We start from the raw sequence: 23,307 nt of genomic DNA, 5'->3' as shown, positions 1-23,307 counted from the left end.
CTGCCTACATACTGAGTAAGGAAACCCTCCTGAACACACCTGACACTCTATTCAGGCCTCCCAGTATTCTGTAAATTTCAATCAGATCCTCCCTTAATCCTCTAAACACCACTGAATATAGACCCAGAGTCCTCAATTACTCCTTATATGACAAGCTCTTCATCCCCAGAATCATTCTTGTAAACCATTTCTGGATCCTCTCCAATGCCAGCGCATCTTTTCTTCGACAGACGGCCCAAAACTGCTCACAATATTCCAAATACAATCAGACCAGAGCTTTATACAGCCTCAGCAGTACACCTCTGCTCTTGTATTCTGGTCGCCTTGAAATGAATAACACTGCATTTGCCTTCCTAAATGCCAACTGAACCTACATATCAACATTTGAATTTTTAAAAGTTAATTAAGTTTGGCTGACAATAGGAAGGGGAAATGGAATGTTGGCCTTTATTTCAAAGGGACTGGAGTATAAAAGTTGAGTGATTTTGTTAAACTATAAAAGACATAAGTCAGACTGCAGCTGAAATAATGTGAACAGTTTGGAGCCGTGTATGGAATTGAAGCTCAGATCAACAATGAATTAATGAAGTTGGGAAAGAACATAACTCACTTCCAAATATCAAGAGACATCTGGCTTTTACCTTACCTCAAATGCAATGGTTAAGAACAAACTCAGTAGAAATTCAGCTTGCAGATAAGTATGGGTATGCACATAAGTGTTATGCTGAACTATGAAAAAAATTGTTTTCTTTTACATTGGATGAATGTTTGTGATGTTAGAAATATATGTCAATTGTCAGCGTCTAATGTTCCTAGCTTTGTTGTAGTGGAGTAAGATACAGAGCAAACCTGGTCAGATTTCAAATCGGTCAGAAAATCAACGGTTATGGGGAAAAGGTAGAAAAGTGGCATTAATGTTTAGCAGACCAGACATGGTCACACTGAATGGCTGAACACACTCAATCGGCTGAATGGCCCACTTCTGACAGATCTTTAGGTCATAGAGTCGAGAATGTGGTGTTGGAAAAGCACAGCATGTCAGGCAGCAACCGAGGAGCAGGAGAATCAATGCTTCGGGCATAAGTTCTTCATCAGGAATCGGAGGTTGTAGAGTCATATATCATGGAAACAGACCCTTTGGTCCAACCAGTCAATGCCGACCGTAATCCTAAACTAAATTAGCCTCACCTGCCTGCACTTGGCCCATACCCTCCAAACATTTCTTATTCATGCATTTATCTCAATGTCCTTCTAATGTTGCAACTGTACCTACAACCCATCACTTCCTCTGGCAAGCCATTCCACACACAAACCACTGTCTGTAAAAAAAATTGCTTCTCCTGCCTTCTTTTGAAATCTTTCTCCTCTCACCTTAAAATTATGCCCACTAGTCTTGAAATCCCTCATGCTCGGGAAAAAAACACCTGCCATTCACTTTATCTACACCCCTCATGACTTTATAAACTTCTATAAGGTCACCCCTCAACCTCCTACACTCCAGTGAAAAAAGTTCCAGACTCTCCAGTCTTTCCTTATAATTCAAACCTTCTATTCCTGACAACATCCTGGTAAATCTCTTCTGAACCCACTCCAGCTTAATAATACCCTTTCTATGAGAGTGATCAGAACTGTATACAGTATTCCAGAAGAGGCCTCACTAATGTCCTGTACAACCTCAACATAATGCTCCGATTCCTGTACTCAAAGATCTGAGCAATGAAACACTTTTTTAACTACCTTATCTAAATGTGATGCAAATTTCAAAGACTTATGCACCTGAACTACACCTGTCTGTTCTGGAACACTACCTAGGGTCTTACTTACAATTGTAAAGTTCTGCCTTTGTCTGTTTTACCAAAATGCAATACCTTGCATTTATCCAAATTAACTCCATCTATCAATCTTTAGCCTATTGACCCAATTGATCAAGATCTCTGTTTTATGGTATCATTCAGCTTCACTGCTCACAGATGTTTTGAATGGTGTATTAACAGCTATAGTTAGATTAGATTCCATACAGTATGGAAACAGACCCTTCGGCCACCAAGTCCACACCAACCCTCCAAAGAGTAGCCTATCCATACCCAGTCTCCTATCCTATATTTAGCCCTGACTACTACACATAATACTATGGGCAATTCAGCATGGCCAATTTACCTGACCTGCACATCTTTGGATTGTGAAAGGAAACTGGCGCACCCAGTGGAAACCCACACAGACACAGGGAGAACGTGCCAACTCCACACAGACAGTTGCCTGAGTTGGGAATCAAACCTGGGTCCCTGGTGCTGTGAGGCAACAATGCCAATCACTGAGCCACTGTGTCGCCCTCAAATTGGCAGTTGAATTATCTATTAAGATATCTAGTACTGTAGATTTATTGCCTTCACACAGACAATTTTGACCACATGTGTGATCACAAAACAAACTCACTGATATTGAATCTAAAACAAAACATAGGAATTGAGTTCCGATTTTCTGAATTCATGATATTTTTCTTTTACTTGTTCCAATTTATTGTCATGATCGCATAACCCAGTGTTATGTCAAAGCTTACTGATACAAAAAAAACAGAAAATACCTGAAATACAGACCTGGAGAAAGCCATGGAGAGAGAAAGAGATAATATTTCAGGTATCTGATTTTTCATCAGACATGGTAAATGTTCGGGATGTGAACAGGATCAGAACGAGGGAGGACTGGAGGGAAGAACACAAGAGAAACTCTATGATAAGATGGGGAACAGGGAAGATCTAATGGTAAAATGGATGATTGAAGAAGGTAAACCGAAATGATACTGTGACAAATTTGGAGACAAAATAGAAGAAACATTGAGAAGCAATACAGGCTCAATGGTACAACTTTGAGGGGAGTACAGGAGCAGAGGGACCTTGGTTGCATAGTTATCAGGCAAGTTAAAACTGTTGTTAAGAAAGCTTACTGGATCCTTTGGTTCATACAAAGAGGCACAGAGTACAAAAGCAAGGAAGTGATTTTACACCTCTCCAATTCATCAGCCAATATGTGGTCATTGTATTCAGTTCTGGGGACTTTACTTTAGCCCTCAAGACAATGGAAAGGAGATTTATGAAAATGACACCAGAAATTAGGGATTTTAGATACAAGGAAAGATTGGAGAACTTGGGCTAAGCCTTCACTGCTCCAAGAAGAATAAGAGGTGGCCTTATTGAGGTGTTGAAATTATAAACAATTTAGACAGGGTAAAGAAGGAATAGAAACTGTTTCTATTAGTTGGTATGGCAGTAAATAGGGATGACAGCTTGAAGACTGTCAGTAAGAAAGTTAGGAGTGAGATGAGAAGAAACGTCTTTATTAAGAGAGTTGTTAGGATTCGGAATGCATTGCCTGGGAGAGTGGTGGAGGCAGACACCACAGGAGTGTCTAAAGAGAGTTGGATGTACATACAGGAATAGGGCTGGAGAATGGGATGAGCTGGGGAGCTCAGTTGGAAGCCGGTACAGACACAATGATCCGAATGGCCTCCTGTTATACTGTAAAATCTATAATTCTAAAGTGAGTTTAGAGTAGGTGTAAATAGAGAAAGCAGAATCATGATCAACACTACGTCTCCAAACAACTGACTCATGCAGGGGCCTGGACTATAACACCTTTCTATTTATACCCTTTAAAGACTCTATTACCTTCTAAGAGTTCCTAGGTGTCCACCAAATTTGAACTGAAGCAATATTCCATAATAATGCTTTCAATATAACTTCCTTTGTCCCTAGCTGAATCCTCCTACCATGGTAGACTAGATTCTCAATCATGGCTGCTTCTTTTCTTGCTATTACCCCTTGTCTTCATTCCTAGAACCATGATAGGGCTGCCCTTGTCTTCCTTCAACACCATCAGCCTTCACTTGCAAGAGAGCATCCTTTTCCATTTTCACCAACTCCAATCTGATGTCACCACCAAACACTTCTCCCCTTCCTTCCTCCCACAGCACAGTAACGAGCCTGTGTAATCTATCATATCCTGCTTCACTACTCAGGCATTGTGAACACTCCCTGGCCTTCTCAGGAAATGCACTACCCACCCTATTTTCTCACCATCAATGTTCCTGAAACACTTTCCAGGCCAAAACATTGAATTACCTGGTCTTTTTTAGTGCATTACATGTGATGCTGACATGTAACTCCCACGCTAAGTAAATTAAACTGGGTGATTTTATACAGACCTTCTGCAAGTAATCATTTAGAAATGCATTTGAAGAAATCTGGACATGTGACTTTTTAAAAAAAAAATAGATCAATGAAACAATATTTGTTTTCTTTTAAACAAGACAGTTCTTAAAACTGATATGCCTAGTGAAAATAACATGGCTTAGAACTGTGTGTTGAACTTTGAACTTTAAGTAAAAGCTTTTTTTCAAAAGAAGAACAAAAAAACCGACATTTGTTTATGGGAACTGGCCTGGAAAGTTAATTGCAGGTTGATTACCGTTCCCAGAATGCTGCATACATTTCGGTTCCTGAGATGGCTTATGTTCAAGAACTGGCAGCAGTTTGGATATTAAAAAGGGATCAAAGGGAGGCTGGTGCTGACTAGGCAAACAAAAAGAATAGTATAGAGAAAAGAAAAACCATAGATTGAACCATTTGGACTCGGTTTTGGGCAGAAGGCAGTGTGGGTGCAAACGCCGCTGGACAGACGTTTGGTTGCCCTCGACTGATCCTCTAGTTATTGAATGATTGAAAGTTCTGAGAAATGAACCCAGTCTGTAAGACATGGGTAAACATGTCTGGTGGTCTGCCAAAGCTGTGTGCATTGACCAGTTACTTTGGAAAAAGTGAGGATGGCCGATGTTGGCGATCAGAGTCGAGAGATTGGTGCCGGAAAAAAACATCAGCCGGTCAGGTGGCGTCCGAGGAGCAGGAGAATCAATGTTTTGAGCATAAGCTCTTCATCAGGAATAAAGCTTTTTTGGGTTAGTTTGGAATTCAAGCTAGGTTGTCTCGTCCTATGTGCCTGTGAACAACTCATTATCTAAGGATTGCATGAAGGTTCCATAACTACCATTCAAAACTGCATGTGAACTGGCCAGATACAACTCTTATTTCCTTTCTAATTTATCCCTTAATTGTGTTTGTTTGTTTGTGTCTGAGCAGGAGTTTTGGTCAAACAAAATTGGATTTAAGTTATATACATTAATTAGATTACCTTCTGAGGAAGGGTCACTCGACTTGAAATGCTAACTCTGATTACTCTCCATAGATACTTTCCATATTATCACCATATTGCTTTCTCTTCATTTATAGGATGTGGGCATCCATGGAAGCAAACATAGATAATAAGCTAGTCCAAATCTGCCTTGCTAACACAATTAAATTAAAACATCCAATGACCCTCAAAATTTCACAACTGTTCTTAACTGACACCAAGAGCTGAGCTTTTGCAGCAATTTCCATATTTTTCTCTGATTTGCAGCATCTGCAATTCTCTCAATTTTAATTAGACTAATTTGTTGTTTAGTTGTGCTTTCCTAAAGTTACGGTATTAATCATAAATTGTTTATTTTTATATAAGTTACAAACGTAGTCCCAAATCTTGGTTATTCATTAAATCTGTGAGGAAAGTTGTACAATTTTGAGATCCATTGGATGTTTTAATTTCATTGTGTTAGCAAAACATATTTGGTCTGGTTTGTTATCTATGTTGTAACATAACAGCTCATATTTCAACTCCACTTACATTCCCTTCCGATTGCATTGTGAAAGCACAAAGCAAAGTCTTTGCCATCTCATATTATCAATTGCGACAGTTTTATTTCCTTTCTCCACCACAACCTTTGGACGCTTCGGCCACTTTAGCCTTTTGAGTGTCAACCAATAATCCGTATCGATGTTTGGCTAGATCACACTAAATAAGACCAAATGTGACTTTAGATTAGATTACTTCCAGGTCCTTTGGCCCAACCAGTCCACACCGACCCTGTGAAGAGCAACCCACCCAGACCCATTCCCCTGCACCTAACACTATGGGCAATTTAGCAACTTAGCCAATTCACCTAACCTGCATATCTTTGGACTGTGGGAGGAAACTGGAGCACACCCACGCAGACACGGGGAGAATGTGCAAACTCCACACAGACATTTTCCCAAGGCAGGAATTGAACCCGGGTGTCTGGTGCTATGAGCTGCCGTCATTCAGAGGGTGACCAAATAAAGTGGAAAGCCTTTTTTGATAACTTATCTTGTAAATAGTAGTAAACATGGAGTCATAGAGATATTGAGAATGGATACAGACCATTCAGTCCAACTTGTCCATACTAACCAGATATCCTACATTAATCTAGTCTCATTTGCTAATATTTGGCCCATATCCGTCTAAACCCTTCTTATTCATATACACATCCAGATACCTTTTAAATATTGCAATTGTACCAGTTTCCACCACTTCCTCTGGCAGCTTACTCCATACATGTACCACCCGCTGTGTGAAGACTTTGCCCCCTTAGGCTCCTTTTAAATGTTTCTCCTCTCACCTTAAACTTATGCCCTCTAGTTTCGCACTCCCACTCCCCAGGTAAGAAAAAAACTGTCTATTTATCCTATCCATGCCCCTCATGATTTTATAAACCTCTATAAGGTCATCCCTCAGCCTCTCACACTCCAGGGAAAACAGCCCCAGCCTGTTCAGCCTCTCCCTCTGGCTCAAATCCTCCAACTCTGGCAACATCCTTGTAAATCTTTTTTGAACCTTTTGGATTTCACAAAATCTTTTCTATGGCAGGGAGACCAGAATTGGATGTAATATTCCAAAAGAGGCCTCACCAATGTCCTGTACAGCTACAACATGACTCCCACTTTGTTCTAATTTTACTTCTCTACAGATTGTGTCATTCACACCTGAAGAAACTTTCAAAATTAATAGAAATAATTAATCAAATTAAGCACTTATCACAAAATGACTTATTAACACTCTAGGGGCTGGTTCTTTAAATTGTAAAATCCTTCCATTGCAAACCTTAATTGCTACTGTCTGACGTGACTGATGGATAGCACTGACTTGAGGGAGTGGAAAGATTTAAAGCTAATAATACTATGTTTTAATTGCAAAATAATCTTTCACCGGTTTAAATTATCAGGTTGGCTGAGGGATTCGAAAGTCAGTTGACATCAAAGGGAACACAGAAGTTGCACATTGAGTAAGTAGAAAGAGAGGTGAATAGAAACAGGGACATGGGGGCTCTGGATGAGGGGGGATCAAGGACTCAATTTCTGGTGGGGGGTTCTGCTCTTCTCTGTCTTATATTTGAGAAACCTTTGGCCCATCTATGTCTATAGTGGCAATAGGAGGTACCTTCTCTTCTGTGTTAGACATCTGTAGATTTCAGAAAAGCAAGTCTTTTTGTAACATTACTCCATTTTACATTGTTTTATTTCAATGCTCTTCAGTGAACAGAGTTCCCATTTAGAATTGTAATGGTCAGTTTCAGGTTTATTGCCGCTGATATTCTGTGAGGCTTTGTGATCTGATTGGCACCCACTTCGAAGCTGTCGTCTTGCTACTGACCTGCCAGTGTACAGCGTTTCACACTCACAAATCTATCCTCTCGATGCCAACCCTCCCATATCCGTCTGTCTGTCCTATTCCCTGAACCTGCCATTCCACTCTCTGAATTCTTGATGCCAGTGAGGGAGCTGCTGTGATTATAAGACTCTGGAGATGTGACAACACTGAGGGCATAGATCGTACCAACACCAGCTCAGTCTTTCTTCACCACCAGAACCCAACTTTCACAACCCTAGAATTAGCTTTGGATCTGACCTTCCAATTCAAGGAAGCCTCAGCGTCTGGATTTAAAGCTGGAGCTCCATGATCATGAAAATACAGATCTGAAATTGATTTGACTTATTACTGCACCATGTACCAAGATACAGTAAAAGGTATTGTTTTGCCTGCTAACCAGGTTAATCTTCGGGTAAAAAATGAGGTCTGCAGATGCTGGAGATCACAGCTGAAAATGTGCTGCTGGTTAAAGCACAGCAGGCTAGGCAGCATCCAAGGAATAGGAAATTCGACGTTTCGGGCATAAGCCCTTCATCAGGCATCACATTCCTGATGAAGGGCTTATGCCCGAAACGTCGAATTTCCTATTCCTTGGATGCTGCCTAGCCTGCTGTGCTTTAACCAGCAGCACATTTTCAACCAGGTTAATCTTACCTTATGTAAATTCATATCTCCATCTCTTTCCTGTATTCTGCCTTGTTATTGTTTAAGATCCAACCCACTATGATGGTGCCATCAGCAAATTTGTAAATGGAGTTACAGCTGAATTTGGCTACACAATGGTGAGTCCATAGGGAGGATAGTAAGGAGCTAAGTATGCAGCCTTGTCGGGTACAGGTGCTGAGGATGATTGTGAAGGAAGTGACTTTGCCTATTCTTACTGATTCTGATCTGTGGGTCAGAAAATCAAGGATCCAGTTTAGGAATGGGGAGCCGAGACCAAGGTCTCAGAGTTTGGAGATGAGCGTGGTTGGAATTATAGTGTTGAAGGCAGAGCTAAGTCAATAAATAGGAGTCTGTTGTAGGTGTCATTGTTATGCAGATGTCCCAAGAATGAGTGTCAGGCCAGGGATCTGTCATGGACCACTAAGGAGTCCATCAGCAGCATTCAAGAACCTCCACAGCTCTCTTAGTCACAGTGAGAGTTCTGAAGAGCGAAGTGGTGAACAACAGTCAGGGAATAGTTCTGAGGAAGGGTCGCTGGACCCAAAATACTAACTCTGATTTCTTTCCATTGATGCTGCCAGAGCTACTCAACTGGACCAACAATTTTGTTTTTTGTGTCAGAGAACGGGACGTTTGGCCAAAAGGAGGATTATTAGAAATTGCTGTCTCAGAGCAGCAGAGACTGCAGGCTGTAGAAAGTATAGCAAGAGGATAGATTACTGAGTGGGAGAGGCCACTTTTAGATGGCCAGTGGGAAGAAGGATCTACGGTTACCAGGATATCCAGAAAAAGGTGAGCAGAATCAGCAGTGGTGGGCGGGAAGGAGAAACTCATAATATTTCTGTTATGGTCGAATGTTAAATTAATTTTATTTAATAGATTTTCTAGTTATCAATATAGAAATTTAGCAATTTAATCACAATACGCATTAACAATTTGAACAAAGGAACTGAATACAATATTTCCAAATTTGCAGATGACACTAAGCTGGGTGGCAGTGTGTGCTGTGAGGAGGATGTAAGAGGCTGTAGGTGACTTGGACAGACTGGCTAAATGGACAAAGGCTTGGTAAATGCAATATAGTGTGGATAAATGTGAGGTTATTCACTTTGATTGCAACACAGGGAGGCAGATTATGATCTGAATGATGACAGTTTAGGAAAATGTGAGATGCAACAAGATGTGGTTGTCAAGGTGGAACAGTTGCTGAAGGTTGGCATGCAGGTGCAGCAGGCAGTGAGAAAAGCTAACAGCATGCTGGCCTTCATAGTCAAATACACAGGGTCTTGGTGAAGCCACACCTTGAGTACTGTGTACAATTTTGGTCTCCTAGTCTAAGGGAGGACATTCTTACTATTGAGGGAGTCCGGCGAAGGCTCACCAGACTGATTCCCAGGAATGATGTATGAAGAAAGACTGGATCGACTGGGCTTGTACTCGCTGGAATTTACAAGAATGAGGGGAAGGGAGTTTCATAGAAACATATAAAACCCTGATTGGACTGGACAGGCTGGATGGGGGAAGAATGTTCCCAATGTTGGGCAAGTCTAGAACTAAGGGTCACAGCCTAAGAGTAAGGGGTAAGCCATTCAAGACTGAGATGAGAAAGAGTTTCTTCATTGTGGTTCTGTTCGCCGAGCTGGGAATTTGTGTTGCAAACGTTTCGTCCCCTGTCTAGGTGACATCCTCAGTGCTTGGGAGCCTCCTGTGAAGCGCTTCTGTGATGTTTCCTCCGGCATTTATAGTGGTTTGTCTCTGCTGCTTCTGGTTGTCAGTTCTAGCTGTCCACTGCTGACAACCGGAAGCAACAGAGACAAAACACTATAAATGCCGGAGGAAACATCACAGAAGCGCTTCACAGGAGGCTCCCAAGCACTGAGGATGTCACCTAGACAGGGGATGAAACGTTTGCAACACAAATTCCCAGCTCGGCGAACAGAACCACAACAACGAGCACCTGAGCTACAAATCTTCTCCCAAACTTTGAAGAGTTTCTTCTCTCAGAGATGTGAACCCGTGGAATTCTCTCCCAGAGGAAGCTGTTGGGATCAGTCCAATCAAGTGGGAGCTGGATGTGGTCCTTGTGGCTAAAGGAATCAATGGGTATAGAGAAAAAGCAGGAGTGGGATACTGAGACTGCATATTCAGCCATGATCATATTGAATGGTGGTACATTCAAAGGGCCAATGGCCTACTCCTGCACCTATTTTCTATGTTTCTAATGTAATTCAACTTCCAAGGTGTAACGTGTTAATGTTCATTTTTCTGGTAATGAAGGTCCCACAGAACCTAACTGTAGCTTATATATTGCTTTTGTTGGCTGGAAACATCATATCATTTCCTGTTACAATTTTCAGGATGGAACCACCACTTTAAGAGAGGAATTACTACATTTTGGATAACATAATTATAGAGGCTCCAGAGGCAGGTGTTTGTGTTGCAAAATCCCACATTCCTCACATCTACTGTCCTGCCTTTTCTCCATAAACTCTGATTCCCTGACTGATCAAGAGTCTCTGTATCTTAGCCTTAAACATCCACAAGGACTCTGTCCCCACAGCTCTTTGTGGCAAGGAGTTCCCAATGCTGAGAGTACAAATTCCTCCCTCTCTCGGTCTTTAATTGGTGCCCCTTTATTCTGAGACGAAGCCCTCTCTTCCCAGACTCTCCCATTCAGGGGAACATCCTCTCAGTATTTACCCTTTCAAGGCCCTTAAGAATGCTTTATATTACAATGTAATCACCTCTCATTCTTCTAAACTGCAGTGAGTAGAGTCCTAACCTTAGATTAGATTAGATTACTTACAGTGTGGAAACAGGCCCTTCGGCCCAACAAGTCCACACCGACCCGCCGAAGCGAAACCCACCCATACCCCTCCAGTTACCCCATTACCTAACACTACGGGCAATTTAGCATGGCCAATTCACCTGACCCGCACATCTTTGGACTGTGGGAGGAAACCGGAGCACCCGGAGGAAACCCACGCAGACACGGGGAGAACGTGCAAACTCCACACAGTCAGTCGCCTGAGTCGGGAATTGAACCCGGGTCTCAGGCGCTGTGAGGCAGCAGTGCTAACCACTGTGCCACCGTGCCGCCCACTGTGCCACCGTGCCGCCCACCTTTGCACATAAGACAATGCCTCCATACTGGGCATCATCCTGAACTGCCTCCAATGAAATAATATATTTTCTCAAAACTGCTCACAGTACTCCAGGGTGTGGTCTCATCAGCACCTTGTACAGTTGCAGCAAGATTTCCTTATCCTTATACTCCAATTCCCTTGAAATAAGGGCCAACTTTCTATTAGTCTTCTTGATGACTTGCTTTACCTGTGTGCTAGTTTTCTCTTTTCTGTGCTCAAGTACCCACAAGTCCCACTGTGTTGTAGATTTCATCAGTTTTACTCCATTTAGGCAATACTTTGTCCTTTTGTTCTCCCTTCCAAAATGAACAACTTCACATTTTCTCACATTATACTCCATTTGCCTACCTTTTGCCCACTTAATTGACCTAGCAAGGAGAAACGAGTGATAGAGGGTCAGAGGTGATTGAAGTTGGAAATGGATATATTCTGTGATGGAAACAATACATGGTCCGTGAAGTGATTATAACAAAGTCAGCCGGCTGGACCTCATAGAATATGCTTGGGGCTGTTAATCTAGTCCAATCAAGGAGCCCTAGCTGACAGAGAAGAACAGCAGAGTCAGAGGTTCTGTTCACTCTGAGAGCTGGCTCTAAGGGAGCTGGATCAGGGTCAAGGACTCTCTAGGTTTAAATAAAGGTGACGTAATACCAGCCTCTGTGGAGTTATTTCAGTCAGAAGCTTAGCCATTATTTGGCTCAAGAATTGTGGCCGTGGAACAACAGTGGCAAAGGACAGAGCTGCAGCAAGGATGGGAATCAATGCCTTTGCATTTTCCAATGTGAAACTGAAAGAAAATGCAGCTCATCTAAGACTGGATGCATGCATGTCCAAAAGCACAGAGAGAATGATGTGGGAGAGCTGTGGCAGCAACAAACATATAAAAGCTGACACGATATTTGCAGAACATTGTCACCCAAAAACAATAAGTAGATGAAGTGTAGGATGAAGAAGAGAAGTAATTTGTGAGGTTGTTGACTTTATTTTAAATGAATTTTTAAAAATCCAACAGTAAGTTTTGGCTAATTAAATATATTTAAGATTCAGTATTCATTGAAAACAAATTGAACTGGAAGAATAAAAATACATGCATATCTTAATTTCTCCCATTAACAGGTGTTATGGAGAGTGATAGATTTAAAATATGCAAAGCACCTGGACTGCAGATGTTGTCTCGCCAAAATGTTACAAAAGATCTCACTTCTTTGCTTGTCTCATAACTCTATCGCACCATCTGTGTGTCAACACTCTTAAATCCTTCGCAAGTATGAATTCCTTTATGTTAATATACCTTGTGTCTCTCTGCAACAACCTGGTGAGAACATTTAACAAGGGCTCCTCATCCAATCCTTAATAATTTGTCTCAACTCCTCATCAAGAAATCACTTAGGCCAACCTCCTGGTTTATGCACAGGAATGAATGGTGCCTAAATCTGACCCAGATATTCATTTTATATTAGCTTTGACTCCAATTCCTTATCTAGGTTTGTACTTTTAAGGAGTGAATGAATTAACTCTTTAAAAGAATTAAATGGCTTAAATATCAACCTCCTTGATCTGAAAACAATTTATACATTCAATGGCATTATGGACCAGACCAAACCCTCTTATAATATATTAAGAAAATAGCCTATATCCCAACTTTTTTTCTATTTTGAAAGTACATGTAAGGTATTGCGTTCCATTGCAAATTTGACTGGTCAAACTGAAGCAAAGGGCACTTTATTCATATACTCTATGAAAATGTAAAGAAAAATGTTAGATTAGCTGTAACTATTTAGCGATGCTTAACAAAATAATAGATACAACAAGTATTGCTAATTAATTGTTCCAATTTGGTAATATCCCATCAACACACCCTTGTTAAAAGGCAAATTCAAAAACACAGATGGTCTCTCACGGAACTCTAGCAGCAGCACTGAGAAAAATATCAAGAGAAACCTCTGATAGAGTGTAGCAGGGAGAGATGTACTGCAGTAACAGACCCAACATCCACTGCTACTACTGAGAAACTAAAAAAAAACTAAAAACCCGTATCTATAAGAGTTTGGCCACACCCATTCAGGCTGCTTTTATTGTTCCAACTTTGAAATGTACCAAGGCCTGACAAGTTGTTTATTTGCCAAGTTTTCAATAGATAGCTTCGTATCTCTGCCTGAAAAACTCTTTTTAAAAAAAAAACAGGACAAAATACACCTCTTAAAGCCGAAGTATCATCACAATGGCAATTGTAGTGCATTTGGCTGGACAGCCAGCTTGCAATGCAGACAAATACCAAAAGTGCTCGTTAAATTGTCACACCAGCTGAGGTTACCATAAAGGTATTTCAATCTCCTCATTCATCTGAGATGTGTTGGTCCTCAAGTTAAATCATTATTAGTCATCTTTCTCCAATGGGAGAGCAGTTCCCTGGGGCTACAGCAACCTTACCTTTTATACCGTTCCTAAAGGTGGATAACTTTGATTCCTTTACTCTTCTTTCTCTCAACTGGAGATGCAGTTCCTGACCTTACAGATACAAGATCAATGTCCACGAAACATGCCACCACAAAACACTTAGGGCTAAACCAAAAACTGTGGTCTGGAATGGAATTGAAACTGAAATCTGAAAGTCAGAAAAATAACCTTGCATCTCTTAAGCTTCAAAGAAACGTCGGTAACTTAGTTGACCAATCTGCCACTTTACAGCCCTCTCAATCATGCACAGATCTGAGACCTTTGATAAACACTCAATCACTGATTCACTGATTTACTCCCTGCTTTCAGAGCTTTGCTCACTAAAGCACTCATGCAGGTCCATAAAAGGCAACAAATGTCAAAATTGTTGGCGAAACTCAACAGGCCTGGCAGCATCTGTGCAGAGAAAGCAGTCATTGCTTCGAATCCAATGGCCCTTTTTCGGAATACATAGTATCGACATACTGAAACAGCTACTCTAAAGAAGGGTCCTTGGATCCGAAATGTTAACCCTGCTTTCTCTCCACAGATGCTGCCAGACCTGCTGAGTTTCTTCACCAATTTCTGTTGTTTCAGATTTCCAGCAGCCGCAGTTCTTTGTTTTATGACAGAAGGCAAGTTGTATTTATATCAACTTGACGAGAGATCTCCTGGCCTGTTGTTTGAAGATTGCTCTTCTTTACCTGGCAAAGTGGGCGGCACGGTGGCACAGTGGTTAGCACTGCTGCCTCACAGCGCCTGAGACCTGGGTTCAATTCCCGACTCAGGCGACTGACTGTGTGGAGTTTGCACGTTCTCCCCGTGTCTGCGTGGGTTTCCTCCGGGTGCTCCGGTTTCCTCCCACTGTCCAAAGATGTGCGGGTCAGGTGAATTGGCCATACTAAATTGCCCATAATGTTAGGTAAGGGGTAAATGTAGGGGTATGGGTGGGTTGCGCTTCGGCGGGTCGGTGTGGACTTGTTGGGCCGAAGGGCCTGTTTCCACACTGTAAGTAATCTAATCTAAAAAAAACAGTATTTGATTGTGTAAATGTTCATGGTCTCCTTTCTCAAGTTTTTCTTCAGGTCAGTCTGTTCCCTATATTTTAAGGGCATGACTGCAATGTTATAATAAGTTAATGATGTAGAATCAGACAATCCCTATAGTGCAGAAAGAAGCCATTCAGCTCACTGAGCCCATACTGACTCTCTCAACGTTCCCAGCACCCCCACTCCATCCCCGGAACATCAGGTTTAACATAGCTAACCCACCTACCTTGCATATCCTTGGAAACCATGGGAATTTTAGAGTGGCCAATCCACCTAACCTGCACTTCTTTGGACAATAGGAGGAAACTGGAGTATCGGGTATGGTGATCTATACCGACATCAGCAGTCACATGTTATTGAGAAAAGAAAATGGAACAATACTGGAGACATCTGACACAAAAATCAGTATGTTGTCAAAATAAGTGTAATATGAAGGTAAACATAGGTTCCTTACAATATGAAAACCAAGAAAATTGCAGATGCTGTAAATCAGAAACAAAAACAATAATTGCTGGAAAAGCTCAGCAGGTCTGACAGCATCTATGAAGGGAAATCAGAGTTAATGTTTCGGGTTCGGTGACCCTTCTTCAGAACTGAGCCGAAATGTTAGCTCTGATTTCCCTTCATGGATGCTGCTAGACCTGCTGAGCTTTTCCAGCAAATTCTGTATAGGTTTCTTACAATTAGACATGGGAGAATTGATAATGAAAAGCAAGGAAATGGCACAATAATGAAGTAATAACTTTAGTTGAGTCTTCATTGAAGAAGACATGAATAACTCGCCAAATATGAAGGGGAAGAAAGGGTTTTTTTTAATGAGAAATCGAAGGAAATTAGTATTAGTCCTAAAAAAGAATTAGAGAAATTAATGGGACTGAAAGCTGATAAATCCCACGGAGCCAATTTCCTCCCTCCCTGGATACTAAAGGAGATAGTTGCTGCATAGTTGTCATCTTCCAAAGTTCTATAAATTCTGGAAAAGTCCTGATAATTTAGGGGATGTTAAATGTATCTCAAGGTGAGGGATAAATCAGGGAATTATGTTAATAATAGGGAAATGTATCTCGGAGGGATAAGTCAGGGAATTATGTTAGTAATAGGGAAGTGCTCGTGTCTGTTATTGAGGAAGCAATAGCAGGATATGCAGAAAACATCATGGGATTATCAAATTCCCAAGTAATGGAATATTGTCCCACTTTAGTAGAGATGGAGATGCAGTACATTAAGAGGGCAGACAGCACAGTCAAGGGGAACAGTCTCCAAAATGTGCCCCAATGTGGAAAATCTCATGGTAGGCAAAATCAAAGAAAACTCCTCAATTAAGAATTGTATCATGGTGGCAGATCAATCCCTGTTCTGCTCAAACCAACAATATGCATCTAGAATGATGCAGCATGAAAGGAAGCTATTCTGCCCATCATATACATGCCAGATCAACTGAAAGAGTGACACAAGCGCTCCCACTCCCCTGCTTTTCCCAATTCACCCACTAAATATTCCCTTTTGAAGTATTAAATCCCATTTGAAAAGTTTAATCTTTTCAGGCAATGCATTCCAAATCCTAATCATTTACTGCATGTTATTTCCCCTTATTAGATTAGATTACTTACAGTGTGGAAACAGGCCCTTCGGCCCAACAAGTCCACACCGACCCGCAGAAGCGCAGCCCACCCATACTCCTCCCCCTACATTTACCCCTTACCTAACACTACGGGCAATTTAGCATGGCCAATTCACCTGACCCGCACATCTTTGGACTGTGGGAGGAAACCGGAGCACCCGGAGGAAACCCACGCAGACACGGGGAGAACGTGCAAACTCCACACAATCGCCTGAGGCGGGAAATGAACCCGGGTCTCGGGCGCTGTGAGGCAGCAGTGCTAACCACTGTGCCACCTTGCCGCCCAGGCTATCTTCTTTTAGCCATGACTGCACCTTGAATCCTTCTGCACCCTTATTGCCTCTGGAAATATACCTTTTCTCTTTATTTTCTCTCACTCAATTGGTACAATTTTCAACAACTCTATTAAATGCCCACTTTATCTTCTGCACTCTATGGAGAACAAAGTTTTTCTCAGCTGTTACTCAACAAACGTCTTTGCTCCATGGTATCACTCTTTATGAAGTCTTTGTATAATTTCCTTTCATTTCTACTCTGTGGCTCCACTTGAACATTGTAAAATGTTGAATGTAATTTTAGAGATATTACTGTCTTATTCTCTACCATCTGAATTTCCAGGATCTTCTGAAGGGCAAAAACTGCAGAAGACACAGTAGGGTGTCAGAGTTTAAAAATGCAAAGGACTGAGCTCCTTGGCCTAAATAAACATCAACTTTGTCCTTTCAGCATTTTCATGTAACTTTACATTTAGACGACCCTGCTGCTTTACTCCATGTTACTGCTGGAAAACACAGCAATATTACATCCTCTCGATCTGCATGAAATCAGCCAGTGTCTTACCCTTGTTTGTGAAAATGTGCACTGACACTGAAGTGCCAAAGGATGAATGAATTATGACAGCTGCCTGCATATACAGTGCATTGAAGTGTGTAAACCGACGCCGGTAGTCCCACACTAATTGGACATTAATGGAGTGAATCCTCTTCTGTTTACATAATGGTGTGTTTCGCAACAAAGGGCCTTGTTTAGCCACAAGTACAATCTGCTGCAGGCATTCACGGGAACTCAATGATCTGGCAAAAACCGAATGGCTCATTCACTCGTTTATCTTCATCCCGCAGAAAACAAAAAGCCAGGGCATCGTATTGAATAAGGCAGCAGTGATTTGTCTTCTACAAGGCTGAACAACAAATTGACGGTCTGGCCCAAGGTTGACTGGGGCCTGTAGAATGATCTAGAGGCTGGGGAATGAAGCTCTGTCTTGACTGTCTGAGACAAGCTGTTTTGGTCCAACAGATATATTTTTTCTGAAAAAAAACAGAAGTTCCTGGACAGAACTGCAGCCTTACGTTATATAATTGCACGGTAGATTTAATTAAAGGCCTAAACTCCTGAGAAGTACAGAATCCCCAATTATTACAAGCAGGGCAATCAAGTCCACACCAACCTTCCAAACTGCATCCCACTCAGATTCACCTCCCCATCCTCCCCCCAACCATATCCCTGTAACTCTGCATTTTCCATGACTTATCCAAGCCACCTGCAAATCCCTGGTCACTATGGGCAATTTAGCATGGAGAATCCACCTAACCTACACATCTTTGGACTGTGGGAGGAAACTGGAGCATCCAGGGAAAATCCACACTGACACAGGGAGAATATGCAAACTTCACACAGACAGCCACCCAAGAGTGGAATGGAACCCTGATTTCTGGTGCTGTGAGGCAGTAGTGCTAACCACTGAGCCACTGTGTCACCCTGCATGGTGTTTACAAATGAGCGATCACCGTGTTAAATACCACTGTGGTGAAACCCTCCCTCAGAGGATCATGAGTCTATGGAACTCTCTTTCTGAAAAGCTAGTAGAGTCTTTGCATAGAAGAGGCTCAATTCCTGTAAAACATGATGGTTGAAAATGAGGGGGCAGGTGGGAATATGGATTTGAGGTTACAATCAAATCAGCCATAATTTTGACGTATGGTAAAGTAGTTTTGATGTGTTGAATATCCTACACCCTGTATATTCACAAATCTAAAGGATATTGTAAAGAGCTGCATAATTGGAGACTCTTTCCTGGTTCTGAGCTGTTCCTCAAGTGTAAGAGGTAACTTCACTGAAACATCTACAACCCTGAAGGGACTTGACTGGCTGGATGTTGAAAGGATGTTTCCTTTTGTTGAGGAATCTTGGACTAGAGGTCATAGTTTAAAAATACGTCTTTTTAAAACAGGGATGAGGAAACCTTTTTTTTCTGTCAGAGGCTTGAACGTCCTTGGAATTCTTTCCCTCTAAAGGCAGTGGATGTAGAACTTTTAAATGCTTTTGAGGTGGTGGTCAATAGATTCTAGATCACCAAGTGGGTGGCAGTTTATTGCTGATATGCAGGAAGGTGGAGTTGAGGTTAAAATTAGATCAGCTAAACTGTATGCAGAGCAGGCTTCAAGGGCCAAGTGACCTACTGTTGTTCCTTGTCCACATGAATTAGAGAAGAAATAATCTGTTAGCCTTTATCACAAGGGGGTGTGCGTATCAATTTGCTGCAATTACATAGAACTATAGTGAGACTGCACTTGGACTGCTGCAGTGTTATTGATAATATCTCGCCTAGATTGACTTATAGGATGACAGAGGTAAGCAGAGATTCAGAAGGGTTGGCATGTATACTCTGGAATTTATTGCAATCTCATTGAAGTAAATACAGTCTTGACAAGGTGGGTGCTGAGAGAGGGTAGCTTCCTTTGTTGGAGAGTCTACAAGTTGGGCTTGTAGTCTCAGCAGAAGGGGTGAGTATTGAAATTAGGGGACATCTCTTCACTCAAGACAATTGTGAATCTTCAGAATTTTCAAGCTCAACAGAACTACGAACATCCAATCAAGGAATATCTTCAAGACTGACATGAATAGTTTTTGTGTCACTATAAGGGAACCAAGGGATGTAAGGACAAGATGTGGAACAGGGGCAAAGTTAGAGATTCATCTGTGATCTTATTGAAAGGGGCAGCAGTCATAAGGGACCGAAAGGTCTCCTTCCAACACCTATTTCATTTTATTCCTTTTCTCTAATTGTAAGTCCACTCAGTAGCCTCTTGGTGTTCATCCTGAGTAATAATGGCCCAACCCACACACCTCCAAACCCGGCACACATCCAATACTCAAGGGAGATTTTTATCTGAGCTTAGGAGGCTCAAAAATAAAATGTAAGGGATGTTTTCCCAACAAAACTGACTCAAAGTCACAGCTGTGAAATTGCGCACCGGAACACATTTCATCCTTTGGAAACCTAATGTAAGCTTTCCTCAGCAACTGCCCAAATAAAGCTCTAATTTACAATGGCTTATTTCAGAAAAGCAATTCCTATGATGGAAAAGATAGAATTTTGGGCAGACAACACAATTCAGTTCCAAACCCATCAATTGCTTGAGTGCACTGGGTAAACTGGTTACATCTTCCTCAGCTCCCCTTCCCTGTGGGACTTCAATGGAGAGAATTGAAACACAGTCAGCGGCCTACAGATCAACTCAGTATTTCACCAAGAGATTCAAATCCCGACAAACACAGAAGTTCTCCTCTAATATGATCACTTTACATTATTATGTGCATTTCACTTATAATTCAGAACCATCTGAAAAATATATTTGAAAGCAGAACTTCCATTAGTGGATTGACCTCTTGATAATAATGAAACAGGGACATTTACTTCTAGCCTTATCATTTTATTGCAAATTACAATACATTTTAATGTCCCATTGGATTGGGGGATCTTAAAATTTGCTGGTTCAATCTATTCTATCTATTCAGTCTATTTTATCTGATAGCAGTCAGCTGATTGTAAGAAACTTCTGCTCCATTCAAAGATTCCAAGATTTCAAACACACCTGAGATTCGACTTTCTTAACATTACTCCAGCATCTTAAGATAATCAATAGCTGTCAGCTTTAGCCTAGTTTTGATTCCCAGTGCCTTCAATATCCACTAGCAGGTTATTCTGAAAATCTAATCTTGGCTGATGCTAAAACACAAAACAATTTTCCCCAGAAAGATTCAAAGCAGTCTTTACTGATGGTGTTGGAAAAAGAATGATAAGTCAGCAGATTAGAAATGGAATGTGGTACAACTTACCCTGCATACAATACTTAATCAATTAGTCATGAAACAGTGAAGACTTAAAAGTTAAGACACAGCAAAATGCTGCCAAATCTTTACACAATATGATGCACAAACCTGTAAATATACAGACTTGGATTCTGCAGTCAGTGGGGAGGCAATGCAACTGCCAATCACCTTCTCATGGGCAATTAGGGATGAGCAATAAATGCTGGCCCAAGTAGGGATGCCCACATCCCACAAATGAATAAAACATATTCAATACTGTCCTCAAAGAAAGCCTCTCTGATTTGCAGTGACATCGCCCAAGCAGAATTCACATTAAAGAATTCTCACCAGGAAATTAAAAGAATGAAAACTAAATAGATTTTTAGACATTTTACATACTGGAAAATAAACATTGGAGCATAAACTTGGGGTGAAGGCAGAATTTGAAATAATATTGAAAAACCTCAAGAGAAATTTTTAAAAACTTTGCTTAGAAGAATTGTAATTAATTATACTCAACTCATTACTTTGTAATTCTTCAAACTCATCATCATCCTACCAGACCATAGGGCTGCTCTCTGATTAGAGATAAACAACTGGTGCTTTTTTATCCCGAGGGTCACCATAACTCAGGTGAAGAGAAGGGTCGTCATGGTAACCTCCGACAGTATGGGAATTAGGAACATCAGAACATAGGAACAGGAATAGGCCATTCAGCCCCTCACCATTCAATAAGATCATGGTTGCTCTGTGGCTAAAATCCACATGCCCACATAGAGCCCACTTCCCTTGATAACCTTGTTTAATAAAAATGTCTCATCTTTAAATTTAATGATTAAATTAGCATCAACTCTATTGTTTGAGGGAGACAGTTCCAAACACCCATGACTCTTTCTAACATCCCTCCTGAATGATTTGGCCCTAATTCTTATACCATGCCCCTTGGGTTTGAGAATCTTCAACCAGTGGAAGTAGTTTATCTTCATCTGCACTGTCTATCCCTGTTATACCTATAACACTTTGCATTAGGTCACCCCTTAACCTTATAAATTTTACAGAATAAAGGCCTAATTTGTCTAATCTCTCCTCAAAATCCCTGAAGTCCAGGTGCCATCTTTGTACATCTGCGCTGTTTGCATCTCACAGCATTACAAACTGGCTATCCAGCCAACTGAGCTTACTGACCATAATAAAACATTTAACAGTACGCCAGATGTGTATATATCCATATATTACTATCAGGGTTGCTTCTGCACAGTAGGAGCATGATTGTCCTTTGGGCTAAATATATGAGGAGAAAGCGGGAGCAGCATACTGAGTTGGATGACCTGTCGGGATCATATTGAATGGTGGAGCAGACTCCAGGGGATGAATGGCCTACTCCTGCTCTTATTTTCTGTGTTTCTATGATTCTGTGAATTCCCACTTGTTGCTCAATGTTTGAAATGTTTTACATTTTTAGGGTAATTTGAGGTAGTTTTAGATTAGATTACTTACAGTATGGAAACAGGCCCTTCGGCCCAACAAGTCCATACCAACCCAACGAAGCACAACCCACCCAGACCCAATCCCCTAAACCTAACACTACAGGCAATTTAGCATGGCCAATTCACCTAACCTGCACATTTTTGGACTGGGGGAGGAAACCAGAGCACCCGGAGGAAACCCACACAGACACGGGGAGAATGTGCAAACTCCACACAGTCAGTCGCCTGAGGCAGGAATTGAACCCGGGTTTCTGGCGCTGTAATGCAACAGTGCTAACTACTGTGCCACCGTGCCGCCCACTTTTTCCAGCATAAAAGTGATAAATGTACATCTGTTCATGAGATGATGCAATGTTGAGTGAACAGCAGTCAGATTGAGATAGCTGTTAACACACAGGATAGCTTTGGTGTCAAACTTGCTGTGTGCAAATGGCCCAGTACTCCTTCCGAGGGTTAAGGTGTCTGGTTACAAGAGAAGGTCACAGTATTTTTATGGGAGGTCCAGTTAAGCCTCTAACCAACAAAGACCTCCAATATACAGATGTTATTTCCAGCTGTATCAGAGGTGATCTGATGAACCAGACAATATCAATGTTTTACACTGTCAACATAAGCTTTGATTTAGAGGTGTTGGACTGGGATGGACAAAGTTAAAAATCGCATAATACTAGGTTATAATCCAATAGGTTTATTTCAGAGCAGTGCTCCGAAAGCTAGTGCTTCCAAATAAACCTGCTGGACTATAACATGGTGTTGTGTGATTTTTAACAATGTAAGCTTTGATTAAGTTTTATTCATATCTCAAGAATCCAGTCTCAAATATAAGGTTATGAAAGAATTGGTTATATTATTTAGGTTCAAAATGTATTCAAGGAGGTTATTTAGAAACTTTGCCAATTGCTATCCAATATCTCCTGAAGAAATGTTCTAGCATGTTCTTAAAAACAAGACAGAATTGAGCACCGCTGTGGTTCCAGATTAGTTGAAAAGATCAGCTGTCAATGACCTTTGACATTATGGCTGAAAGATGAAGAGCAGCCATTGAGCAAGACCATGGGGTTCCAGTATCCAATGTTTATGGCATAATATTTCAATGAGGAGACAATGGGATCTAATTCCACCTGGATGGGAACACAAACTGTCTGAATCTGGGCTAAGAGCACAACAGGTTGGAAGTTTAAAAATCACACAACACCAGATTATAGTCCAACAGGTTTATTTGGAAGCACTAGCTTTCGGAGTGCTGCTCCTTCATCAGGTGGTTGATGATGAAGGGG

The sequence above is a fragment of the Hemiscyllium ocellatum genome, chromosome 11 (genome assembly GCF_020745735.1).
Source record: "Hemiscyllium ocellatum isolate sHemOce1 chromosome 11, sHemOce1.pat.X.cur, whole genome shotgun sequence".
NCBI classification, from domain to species: Eukaryota; Metazoa; Chordata; class Chondrichthyes; order Orectolobiformes; family Hemiscylliidae; genus Hemiscyllium; species Hemiscyllium ocellatum.
The sequence above is the reverse complement of the archived record's forward strand: the minus strand, read 5'-3'. Positions refer to the sequence as shown.